This window comes from Castor canadensis, chromosome 9, assembly GCF_047511655.1.
Source record: "Castor canadensis chromosome 9, mCasCan1.hap1v2, whole genome shotgun sequence".
NCBI lineage: Eukaryota > Metazoa > Chordata > Mammalia > Rodentia > Castoridae > Castor > Castor canadensis.
Window position 1 is genome coordinate 2,225,056 of NC_133394.1, and position 12,033 is coordinate 2,237,088.

Consider the following 12,033-nt stretch of genomic DNA (forward strand, 5'->3'; position numbering starts at 1 on the left):
GAACTGGAGGATTGAGTTTTGAGGTCAGCTTGGGCAAATAGTTCATGAGACCCCAAAATAACCAGAGCAAAATAGACTGCAGGCATGGCTCAAGTGGTAGAGCACCTGCTTTGTAAGCATGAAGCCCTGAGTTCAAACCCCAGTCCCCCCATAAAAAGAAAAAGAATAAGAAAAAGGAAATATATGGCAAGAAGACAGAGAAACTCCCTAGTGTGCATACATCTCAGTTCACTGGACTCAGTTAGTGCTCGTCTGCTGTTTCCTCACCAGAACTTATCAGTAATCCTAGTTTGAAGATCTGGTTCAACATTTGCACTTTGTTGAGATTGTTTTAAACTGAAAGTTTGAAACAAACCATAACCCATGTCAGCAGCTGTGATTCCAGGACAGTTGTGCTCCCAGAGAAAGAGGAGATGTGGGGTGGAAGAAACTGGGGACGGGGTAGAAAGGCAGCTGAGCTCACATGATGAAGGTAAATGACTGGCATATGTCTCCCCGATGGTCAATGAACAACCACTACGTGGGTATTTTAGACCATGAAGTCTTCGAAAACTAACAGTTCTAATAGTAATTTGAGAGATAGCAAGCTCCAGTGAAAAACGTCTTCAGCTTTTCTCACAGACTTGACAACTAATTAAAATTCTGTAACTTATTAGGGGGACTCAGGCAGGCAACTCACCTAAACTCATGTTAGGCTGATGTCCCATCCGGAAAATGAGCATAATGTAGTATTAATTTTGAGAAAGCTGATGATTTCCATATTTCATGAATGTGTTTGAACAGTTTGTTATGCACAATAGGTGTTCAATAAATATTTTTCACTGATTATAAAATTAAACATTCTTATAATAAATGTTGAAGAATGTTGGGTTTCTACCCAATTTGAAAGCATTTTAATTCAATTTAGATTTTTTATGATATGTTAAAATATAATGCTAGTCACACTAATGGATTAGTTGAAAAATAACTCCATCATTTAATTTCTGATTTACTATGATAAATCAAAGTTTATAGATTGGTTCAATTTTTTAATCTAGTAAATTTTTAATATCTGATAAAAATATAATAAACATTACAAATGAAGCTTCCCTTTATACATGAGAGATATCTTTAATGATGAAGTTTTATTAAAAATGAGATTTATTTCATGAAGAATCCTGCTTGGGGAGCAATGGTGATTTATATAAACATCCTTCAAATTCCTTTGATATATAGCATATAATTTTGGCTAATTATCTTAATTCAAGTATTCTTTACTGTCTTGAAGTTCTTCAAAAAGTTAATGATTAGTTAATTTTCATGATAAAGTACTATGAATTCTTGTTCTATTAATGCATTTAGCAATATTCAACTTGGGTTATTTATTTAAGTTTTGGATTTATAGCCACACTTAATATTTGTTGGTAAAAGCATATTTGCTAAAAATGTGACCCTAAATAAATTTGTATCTTGTTTAACCTGGCTTTGTGCTAAAGCAAAGAAAAACTGACATTTTAAAACTTTCTATTTAAGCCTGAAAGACATAACATAATTGTGTAACACAGCAAAAAGTCCTATGGGACTATAATGAGACATATGAAAGTGGCATTTATTTTGTGTTTTTGATTCATTTTGTTATTTAGAAATGCCCATCAGTGTATATACCGACACACACACACACACACACACACACACACACACACACACACACACACCTATACAATGTGTTTGCTCTGCTCACAACCCTCCCCCACACGGTTTAAACCCACCTGGCTCACCATATATCTGTGGATTCTTTTTTTTTGTGTATGTGGCACTCCAGATTGAATTTGGGGTCTACTCTTTGTTAAGCAAGGGCTCTACCACTTGAGCTTCTCACCAGTTGTTTCTCTTTCAGTTGTTTTTTAGACGGGGTCTTCTGCTGACTTTGACCTGGGCTGGTCTTGGAACTGTCTCCTCCTCCCTCTCACTCCCAAGTGGATGTGGATGCTATTATAGATACATGCCACCACACCTGGCTCAGTGCTGGGGTTCTGAGGAAGAACAAGATGCACTGGTTGATGAACAAAATAAGTATGGAACATCTTTCTAGCAACTCTATTTCCCTCAGATTTTTTTGGAAAATAAATTTTTATTTTTATTTTAAAAGCTATGGCTGCATTAAGATAAGCAATGAAAAGTCAGTAAACCAGCTAGGCACCGGTGGCTCACACCTGTAATCCCAGCTACTCAGGAAGCAGAGATCAGAAGGATCATGGTTCAAAGCCAGTCCAAGCAAATAGTTCATGACACCCTATCTCCAAAAAGTCCTTCACAAAAATAGGGCTGGTGGAGTGGCTCAAGGTGAAGGCCCTGAGTTCAAGCCCCAGTACTCCCTACTCCCCAAAAAAGTCAGCAAACTATTTTTTTTAAGTTCCTCTTGTACAAGCCTTTGGACCATGGACTATGACTCCTTTGATCTGAGTAACACACGAATAGAATTATGAAAAGTACAACTTTAAGCTGCTAATATGATTTTATGTTTCTCATTATAGATAGCTAATTATTTCATTGATTCTATTGAGGGAGAACATGCTAATGAAAGGAAATTTTTCCACTTAATTGCAGGATTATGCATGCAGCACCAGCTCCCAGAACATGGTCCCTAAATAATTCTTTAATTTTCATGGTGTTATTGAATCTATCCCATAGTCCCAAGGAAACTAACTCTTGAATATTCCTATATCATATACATAGTTAAAAGGCTACAGTGAAAATATTAGGTCTTACAAGTCTTGTTTTTGTTATTCTAGTCATGGAAAAATTACGTGTTGAAAATTAAAGTCATGTTCTTAATGACACGCATCGATTTTGTGGTGGAGCCAGACTTGGGCTCCAGGTTTTGGGGCTCTAGTCACAGTTTTCCACTCTATCCCAGTCATCCTAGCTGTGTTCAAACTGCAATGTCCTTTTCTTTTTCTGACTTTTATAACCCCTCCCCCAATATTTCAAGGTCATTATACTGAAAACATGTTTTAAATAAGTGGATTCTGATGAATCATAGAATATATTTATTTTTTATTATGCAAAGGAATTTGTGTCTTAAATTCCAGCTCTTCAAAGGAATGCTCATTTGTAAAATTATACAACTGCATTTAATTTTCTAATTTATTAATATTTTGATTAGAACCATCTAAATATTCTCAAGAGTATGAATGAATACAAATTAAGCCAATAGATCATTTTGGAGAAAATACCTTTTCAATCATTCTGATTTCAGATGATTTCCATAAGCCTTTCAAAAGTGAAGAGTCTGAAAAATTTGTGTACCTTTTAATTATTAAGTATAACTCCAATTATTTATACTTTTAGTCTTTCCTGAGGATATGGAAGCCTTTAAAAAAGAATGTAATGGAAATTGACAGATCTTACATTTCTTAACAGACCTTTTTCACTTTGATTAGTCATACTGTAAGATTATGTTTAACTTGCTCTCCTGATAAGATACACCGAATTCAGTACAGAAAGGGGCACTAAAGGACGGAGAGTGATTGAAATTGCTTTAGGTACTGCAAATCAAGTAGTTTCACTTCCATTGTCTTTATTGCAAATCAAAGTAATTTCTGAGTTTCCTTAATTGGTAGAATGCATTCATTATCAAAAGTTTCTTTTCCAAGGGCATTACATAATGTGATTGAAAAATGACTAATAGGTAATGTGCAAATGTTTAATTAGGTCGCTTCTGCCACCCCTACCAGTCTACAGAGGGAAATTTAAGTAAAAGAATTTTAATGAAGAAAGTGTTTTTCTTAGAGGCCCCTGATTTATTCCTCCTCCACTATCTTTCTATGGCTTCCTTTCACCCCTGCTGTTAATTAGAGGTACTTCAAATTTAATTGCCTTTGCAAAAATTCTGCAACTCATCACCCTGCATGATGTTAGTCCTGAACCCTAACTTCTTTGTACATATTATCACAGATGACCTCTTAGCCACTTTTTTGTAGTTCTCTTTCCATGTGTGGCCTGATGTCAGTCCCTCTTGACCTCTCCAGGGACTTTTCACCCAACCCAGTAAAAATTTACAGGAAGTCATTAAGCCTGAATCCCTCGCCACTAATGAGCCTTGCAGTTGTCTGGGTTGGCATGCCTGGGCATGTGGACAGGAGTAATTTTGGAATGAAGGGATGTAATGTCAAAGTGGAGTCATCTTAAAACTCTACTTTGTATCAGATATGCAAGTCATTGCTCCTGGGACAGAGAAGACGTGACTGTCTCATTGCCTTTTATTAATTTTATATACATTACTCAGAATTATTTTACATTTAATGATATGCTGACTTCTAGACTGTGATGAGATTCCCAGAGAAGATTCTTGACTTTTTGTTATCTAAAGAAGTATTCATCATAGAATTCTTCTACGTGATGCGTTTAATACAGAAAGCATTAAGGTATCTGAACATTTTGGATGGAAACCAGGGAAAGATTGGGTATGGTTGGTATCAAGTTGGGAGTGGAAACACTGATACTGCTTTGCCCATAATCACTGGCTCTGACTTGCCGATGCCCAGTGAGTAGCTTGGAGCAAGATGAGAGCTCGGCATCTCTGCTCCCGTTTGTAGCTCTCTCCCTTACTACTTTGAAACTTTGGGTCAGATTCCTGCTCAACTCTGCATGGAGACATATTAATCTTTTCCATGAGTGTTCATCTAAAGCTGGTAATCCTTCTCTTTCAGGGCTGAAGACATCAAGGTCATAGCAGCTAAGATATTTTTAAGATTTTCAGGGATGATGTAGCCAGCAGTCGTCAACTGTGAGCTTTACACATCTGTGCCAGTTCACCACGTGGCGCCATGCTCTCCTGCAGTCCCCTTGGATTCCAGGAACAGCAGAGCATTGTGGGCAGATCACCCCATGTTGACTTCCTCACACACCATGCTGTAACAAATGCCTCATGTTGGGAACCCCTGAGCTTGGAAGACCAGTCCTGAGATAATGACCACAAAATTCAGCCAGACCACAGCCTGACGGAGATGACCAAACTCCCATCTCTGTCCCCAGCTCTGCAGGTCCCCAAACCTTGCTTCTTTCTTCTTTTGTGAAAGCTTAACGTTCTTATCATTCCCTGGAGAGGGATCTTAGGTCACCAGACACTACTTCTGTTACCAAGGCAGCCACACTGACTTTTCAATGGCTTCTCTGGTATTTGGGGACAAATAACCAAGTCTATTCTGTTGAGACCTTGGATCTGAGAAATTTGCCCTGAATTCAAATGACAAAACTCTGACCTTTACGTCCTGAGCAGAAACACAAGGTACGTCATAGCTGCAATAATGCAGGTGCTGTTTACACGTCACCACATCACCGTATGAACTATAAATTACTCCTGTAGTTGTTTCTTTTTTGGTTCTGGGAACTGAACCCAGGTTCCTGTGCTTGCTGGGTAAGTTCTTTACCACTTGAACTAGGCACTAGACCCTCATCCCTTTCATTTTTATTGTGTTTTGAGATATGTCTTGTACCTTTGCCAAGGCTGGCCTTAGACTCATGGTCCTGTTTCTGCCTCACAGACAGCTGGGATTACAGGCCTACGTCACCATGCTCTTGGCAGTAGTTCAGTTGCTTTTATAAGAAAATAATGCTTGCAGGTGGTCTATTTTACATATGTGAGGAAACAGGAAATGTTGTTATTGTCATTGTTCTAATTTTCTTCCCCATTGCTTCAGTACTTTAAAACACTGACAAATGGGTGGGAAAACTGAATGTCAGATTGTACAAAATTACAATGTCTTCAAAATGCTATGATGTGTTCCAGTCATAGAATAATTAGATATTAAAGTTGACAAAGATCTAACCTTAAGCAAAATGGAACATTATAGGTCTCATAGATCCTTCCAATATCAGATACCTAGTTAAAATACTTACCCAAATTGACCTCATTCCATCAAATCATTTACACTTAAAATGTTGAGAGACCTAATTGCTAGCACAAGCACCTACGCTGCGCCTTGTGTGTTGCATTACATAAGTTTTCTGTGCACATATCTGTTTTACGTGGGAGTGTGCTGTTAATGGGTGGATTGTACGTAGCTTCTTAAATGCCTCTGATGGAAAAAGCAGACTGAACAGAATGGCAAGATAAGTCAAGAAGAAGAACCAGAAAGGATGTGAAGATGCTGTCATCAAAAGCACTGTAAGTCAATGGAGAATGCTTCTGATGGACGCTAGCAGACTACATGGCTAAAGGAAGACAGTGAACTTAAAGACACACCGAATGACAATTCATGAACGGAAGTGCACGATTATGTATCTTCAAGCATATATACACATTTAGGTACAGTGTGGGGTTCTGGTGGGAGGGGGAGGGTGAAGGAAGGAGGTTAAGGTGACGGTCTATGGTTGGTTGATGGACTTCATATACCTACATGAAACAGAATTAAGAAACCTCTTGCAATTGCTTTCAGTGCAGTAGGGAGGGGGCTGAGTGGGAGGGACGATGGGGGCAAATGTAACTAATGCACAAGATAAGTCCAATTGGGATTGTCGCTGCAAATCCCCCTGTTTAATGAATATATCCTAATAAAAATTTATTTAAAAAGAACGTGTGCACATTTTAAAGTACCAAAACATTGTTTTATTGTGTTTAAAACCATCATAACTTTTCTTTGCTCATTAATTAGAACAAATATTCATATTTATTTGGTGATAAAATTGAAATCATTTGATTATCCTGAAATGTCTCTATTTTTCCCCAAGGAATTTTTGTGTCTATCAGAGAATTATTTTAACTAGATCATGCTAACTGATGGCATGGCTGTGCTTAAAAACTCAGATATCTCAGTAATATTGAAGTTTCATATGATAATTCTTGCTATTTGTAAACATAATTTTTAATTATTTAAATAAATTATAACAACTTGTGTGCAAGTGTAGGGAATTTATTGAAACTTTCTGTAAGTTAGTTTTCTTGTTTCTTAAAATAAGATACTAATTCTACCCATCTCATCCAGTGATTGTCAGAGTTAAAAGAGTTGATGTCCAAAAATAGCTATCACTCAGCATGCAGGAAGCACTTAATACACACTAGACATTGTTAGCCTGTGGCAGAGGAGAGCATCACTATTACATGTTGGGTAGGTGGAAATGTAAATGTGGTGTCTACTGCTTGCAGTAGCAGTTGTGAGTAGGAAAAGGTTAGCAGTGTAACTTCCGAGAAAGTTCACTCTCGTGTGATGCTGAGTGTCCACACAGCACAGAGTGTACTGGACGTGTGCCCCGTTAGCACACCAGTCATTGCTGTGATGATGATGACCATTGGAAGAGCTGGGCAGGAGACAGACACAGGAAAACTGTGGCTCTCTTTTTTGTTTGTACACAACTATGAAGAAGCTGTTGGACCAGCCCACAGCTATGCTATGGAGACAGTACACTCTAGAGTCTATGTTCCAGTTCAAATCCAGTTCTAACACAAGCTTTGAAAACAGGGGAAAGGTATGGATTAGTCTATGCCTTGGTTTTCTGGACTTTAAAGAGTGAATAATATTACCTACATGATGGGATTGTGAAATGATTTAAATAATTTGAAATGTTTAAAACTACCCTATCAGTTTAGCTCTTACAGGAGAAGTCTTCACACTCATCCTTAAAAGAAAAATCTGAAAAACATAATCAGTAACTTTTTTTTTGGTGAGACTGGGGTTTGAATTCAAACCTTCATACTTGCAAAGCAGGCACTCAAACACTTGAGCCACACCTCCTCCCATTTTGCTCTGGTTATTTTGGAGATGGGATCTGGCAAACTAATTGCCTGGGTTGGTTTTGAACCATGGTCTTCCTAATACCAGTTTCAACAGTAGCTAAGGTTTTACTAGGATTACAGACATGAGCCACAGGTGCCTGGCTTCAGTAACTTTTTTTGAACTCATGTAACAATTGACATTTCTCATAGCTTCAAATCTGGGGAATCCCTTACCTAGAGCAGAAATCACTTGTGCATGAACTGGTAGAAACCCTTAAACTTTTAAGTTTTAAATGGAAAAACATATATAACACACACACATTCTCTCTCTATAATATATATAATGTTTCATATATAATATATATGAAAAATAACTGGAGTCTGAGTGTGGACTGGTACGGGAGTGAGAACCTTCTGGGCTACAGAGGCCCAGAGGTCCATGTGTTTAATCTCCCAGAGCCAAGATCCCAGTATGCAAAATCACCTCATGTTTCTGATGGGAAGACGGGAGAAGAGAATATTTGGAACAAATGCCCAGTGCTTGTCACAGCTAAGGGAAAGAAGACTTGACCAGAGCCCTACCTGATCGAGGGAAGCACATGGCCCCACCGCCAGTCTCTGGTGTCCTGTCTTACATTCATGTAGAAACCATGCAAAGGTCACAGCTGAGGGACAAGAGCCACCCCAAGGATGGAATTAATCCTAGGATTAGGGAACACTTCCTCTCACCTGTGTTCCATCACACCAGTAGGGCTGCTGTGCAGTAACGATGGATTACAGCAGAAAGAGCTGAAAACACAAGCCGTTTAAGGAGTTCTTGGGGGAAAGTCAAAGGAAATAGAATGAATTTGAAGCATCCCGCTCCTGTATCTAGAGCAAATATCAAACACAGCTTAACTCAGCATGTTTACTTAAAGCCTCACGGACTACTAAAAGTTTCTTACCTTGGTCTCTTTCCTGTATGCAATGATAGCCGATAAAGAAAAAATTTAAGACATGCCAAAAAGGAGGACCAGTATTCAGGATCAAGGCCAGCATCCAAACTAGAATAATTACGACATGGGCTTTGAAATACTAGGCAGGAAATTCAAGCCTTCTGTTAATAGGTTAAGGGCTGTAATGGAAAAAGAAAGTATGGTGTCACAATGACACAAGGATGGGGGGCTAGGAATTTGGGATACTCTAAAAATTACCCACACCATTGTGAAACAGTATTGTGTTATTTGAAAGTGGCCTAGAGGAGGTATAAATGTATATTGCAGAGTTTAGGACAAGCAGTAAAAAACAATTTTAAAGATATATTTATAGCCTTTAAAATAATTCTTCCAAATGGTGAGTACTTGGTATTTTTGTTATTTTGCTACAAAATATATAATAAAGAAAATTATAAATCTTTTTCTTTCTTTAGTGGTGCTGGGGTTTGAACTCAGGGCTTTGTGCTCGTTAGGCTGGCACTCTAACACTTGGGCCAGAACCCCATCCCAGAAATTATGGTTCCTAACATATAGTGTTATAGATTGAATAACATTTTTAGTATATAGAACATTGTATATAAGCAAGTTTTTGACTTACAAACAGTACTGAGTAAGTTTCAAATGTAACTAGTAATATGATTATTATTGACCTGAGCGTATATCCAGGACTCTAGAAAAAATTGATAATTTATATGTCAATTTAAAATTGCAGAGATGAGGAAGAAAAAGTAAGAAAAGTATATAAATATTATTTATTATACTTCTTTGTCTAGTATTTATGTCTCTAAAGGAAAATGATTTATCTATAATGTTACTGTATACAGCTGGTATGATTTTCTTAAGGAATAATAAGACTTTGGAAAAATGTATTACAAGTTCATTAAATAGTTTAACTCTAGCTTATGAATTTAAGATACACATATAAGATAAGAATGATTATCTCCATTGTACAGAGGAGCTAACTACCCTGAAGCATTCTTTCCTGAGGGTTATACAATTTTGAGAGAATTGAAATTTTAACACTTGTTCTAAGAAATAATATTTAGTACCCACTGCCTCTTTCAACTCCTGATGATTTGTGTAGATAGTGGAACTTAAAACTTTAAACTTATTCTATTCCTTTTTCTTACAGCAAAAGATTTCTCTTAATTAAACTAAAGCATCATGGGTAGTAAAATATATGTATATATATATATATATGTATATATATGTATATATATAATAAACATGCACACTGCCATGGAATTTAAATATAAGCCTGAAAATAATGAAGGATATTTTATAACAAAGATATAAGCTGTTGGTCAGTAATTGGTGTATTTTAAGTATATTCTCATTTGTCTTGAAAACATGGCAAATTATAGAATGTAGCTAACCACCACATTGGAAATGGAAAATCACTATTTCCTGTATGCCTGTATTTTACATTCTCCATAAAATACGTAGTTTGATTTTGCTATTAGAAGGTAGCATAATACAGAGTTCCAATCTTTTGAAAAAAAAAAGTCTTGGCTATCTAAGTGACACATCAGTGTCCCCTGTTGGTCCTTCGTCTGCAGAACTCACCTGAGTAGCAGAAGGCATTGGTGAGGCTGCATTCCTACTTCTTCAGCCCTCACATAGTCACACTATCAGCAGCAGGGCAGTGTTCATAGCGACTGTCCTGTACTTTTGAGTCCTCGCCAGTCTCCTGCTCTTTAACGTGCTCTTATCCCTGCTCATCCCCTTCTTGTCAGTGTCTCCTAGTTCCACTGTCCTATCAACTTGCTGGCTGCCCCTCAACCTACTGTTTATTCCAAAAGGTTACAATTTGCTGTTTGGTTAAAAAAAAAATTTATGTTTCTGTTATCAAATGAACACCCATTATATCTGAGCTTTTGTGCTTGTACCTATTGGATATTCTTAGTATTTGTTTTTTGTTGTTGTTTTGTTTCTGGCAGTACTGGGGTATGAACTTGGGGCCTTGCATTTGTTAGGGAGGTGCTCCACCACTTGAGCCACGCCTCCAGCCCAGTGATTCTTTTCTCATTACTGAACACAAACCATAAAGAGAAAAGCAAAATCCTGTCCTTTTTCCAGCTGTAGGGACTTTGCACTGGAAGGAGCTTAGATTCCCAAACTCCCTCTGCTCCATATTTTGCGATGATAATAGAGAAATGTCTTATATGAGGGTTTCATGATGCCTCTGCACTCAGATAAAAATGAAGAAATACGGAAAGTATCACGGAAGGCCTGGTGGCTTCCACGAGGGCAGTCGGTATGGATAGAGGATCCTTAGGTGGTGGTTGTGTTCTCCTGTTATGTGCTGTTTACTCTCTGAGGAATAGTCTCACAGGGAGACAAGAAGTCAAGAAATTTCTCCTTCCAAAAATGTCAGTCATTATCTCTGCGTGGGGTCAAGGTAACCTCTGCACATTGTGAGGTAAAGGGAGAGGATTTTTCTTCCTTTTCTTTCCTTTTAAAATCTGTGTGAATTTGTTCCAACAGTTATCCTTTGGACACCCAGAGAAGCAAGCATTAACTGTTTGATTTTTTATTTTGGCTTGGATGGCGAGCGTGGTTATTTAATACAGACCATTTTAATATCTTTCCTTTCCTATATATTAAGTCCAGTTAATCACAGAAGAAAAAGGGAGGTTGGTGAGGAGAGAGGATGAGGTATGGAGAGGGTGAGAGGGCGAGGTATGACTAAAGCCTGCTGTAGTCACTGTTCCACGGCACTGAATGGCAAAGACCCATCCGGTCCTCAGAATCTCAGTTCTTGCCATTTCAAAGCAAAGCTGTGTGCCATGCTGGTTGAGCCTGGGGACAATTTGCCTCCAGTTCAGTTCAGTTCCTGTCTCCCAGTCCATGTTGCCATCTCACACTATCTCTGTTCCCCACTCCCGTCTTCTCACTTTGGAACCTGCACTCATCCAAGAATGAAGGATCTCCTCACTGAAGATTACCTTCATAAAACACAGGCGACAGGGAACTTTCACTCCCATACTGAAAACCAAAGTGCCTACTACCTACCTCACCCAAAAGGTGAAGGGGAGACATTCTTTATCATGCATTGGTAGAACCAAAAGATCTTTCAATGGAGTCACTGAGGAACAAAGAAATCATTTTTTTTTTACTTTGATAAAGACAACAGCAACAATAATGTTCCCTTAAATGAAAATAAAATGAAAGCAATTTTTCTTTTTTAAAGTATGCTTTCAGAGTCACTCCTCATAGTGCTCATCAGAACAAATGGAGCTAAAATTCTAACAGGGTGGTCATCTGTGTAGCTGGGGAATAAGTGATCATTAGCTAAAGAGAACTAACGCCATCGACTAGACCTGTGCACCAGGTCAGCTAAGTGTGTGTGCGAGCTGGCGGGAG

At 38.0% G+C, this 12,033-nt stretch overlaps 1 pseudogene; it reads left to right on the forward strand.

Annotated features, from left to right (window-relative positions):
* Positions 1 to 363: 363 nt before the first annotated feature.
* Positions 364 to 12,033, forward strand: part of LOC109678291 (putative heat shock protein HSP 90-beta-3) — a 129,489-nt pseudogene continuing 117,819 nt past the window's right edge.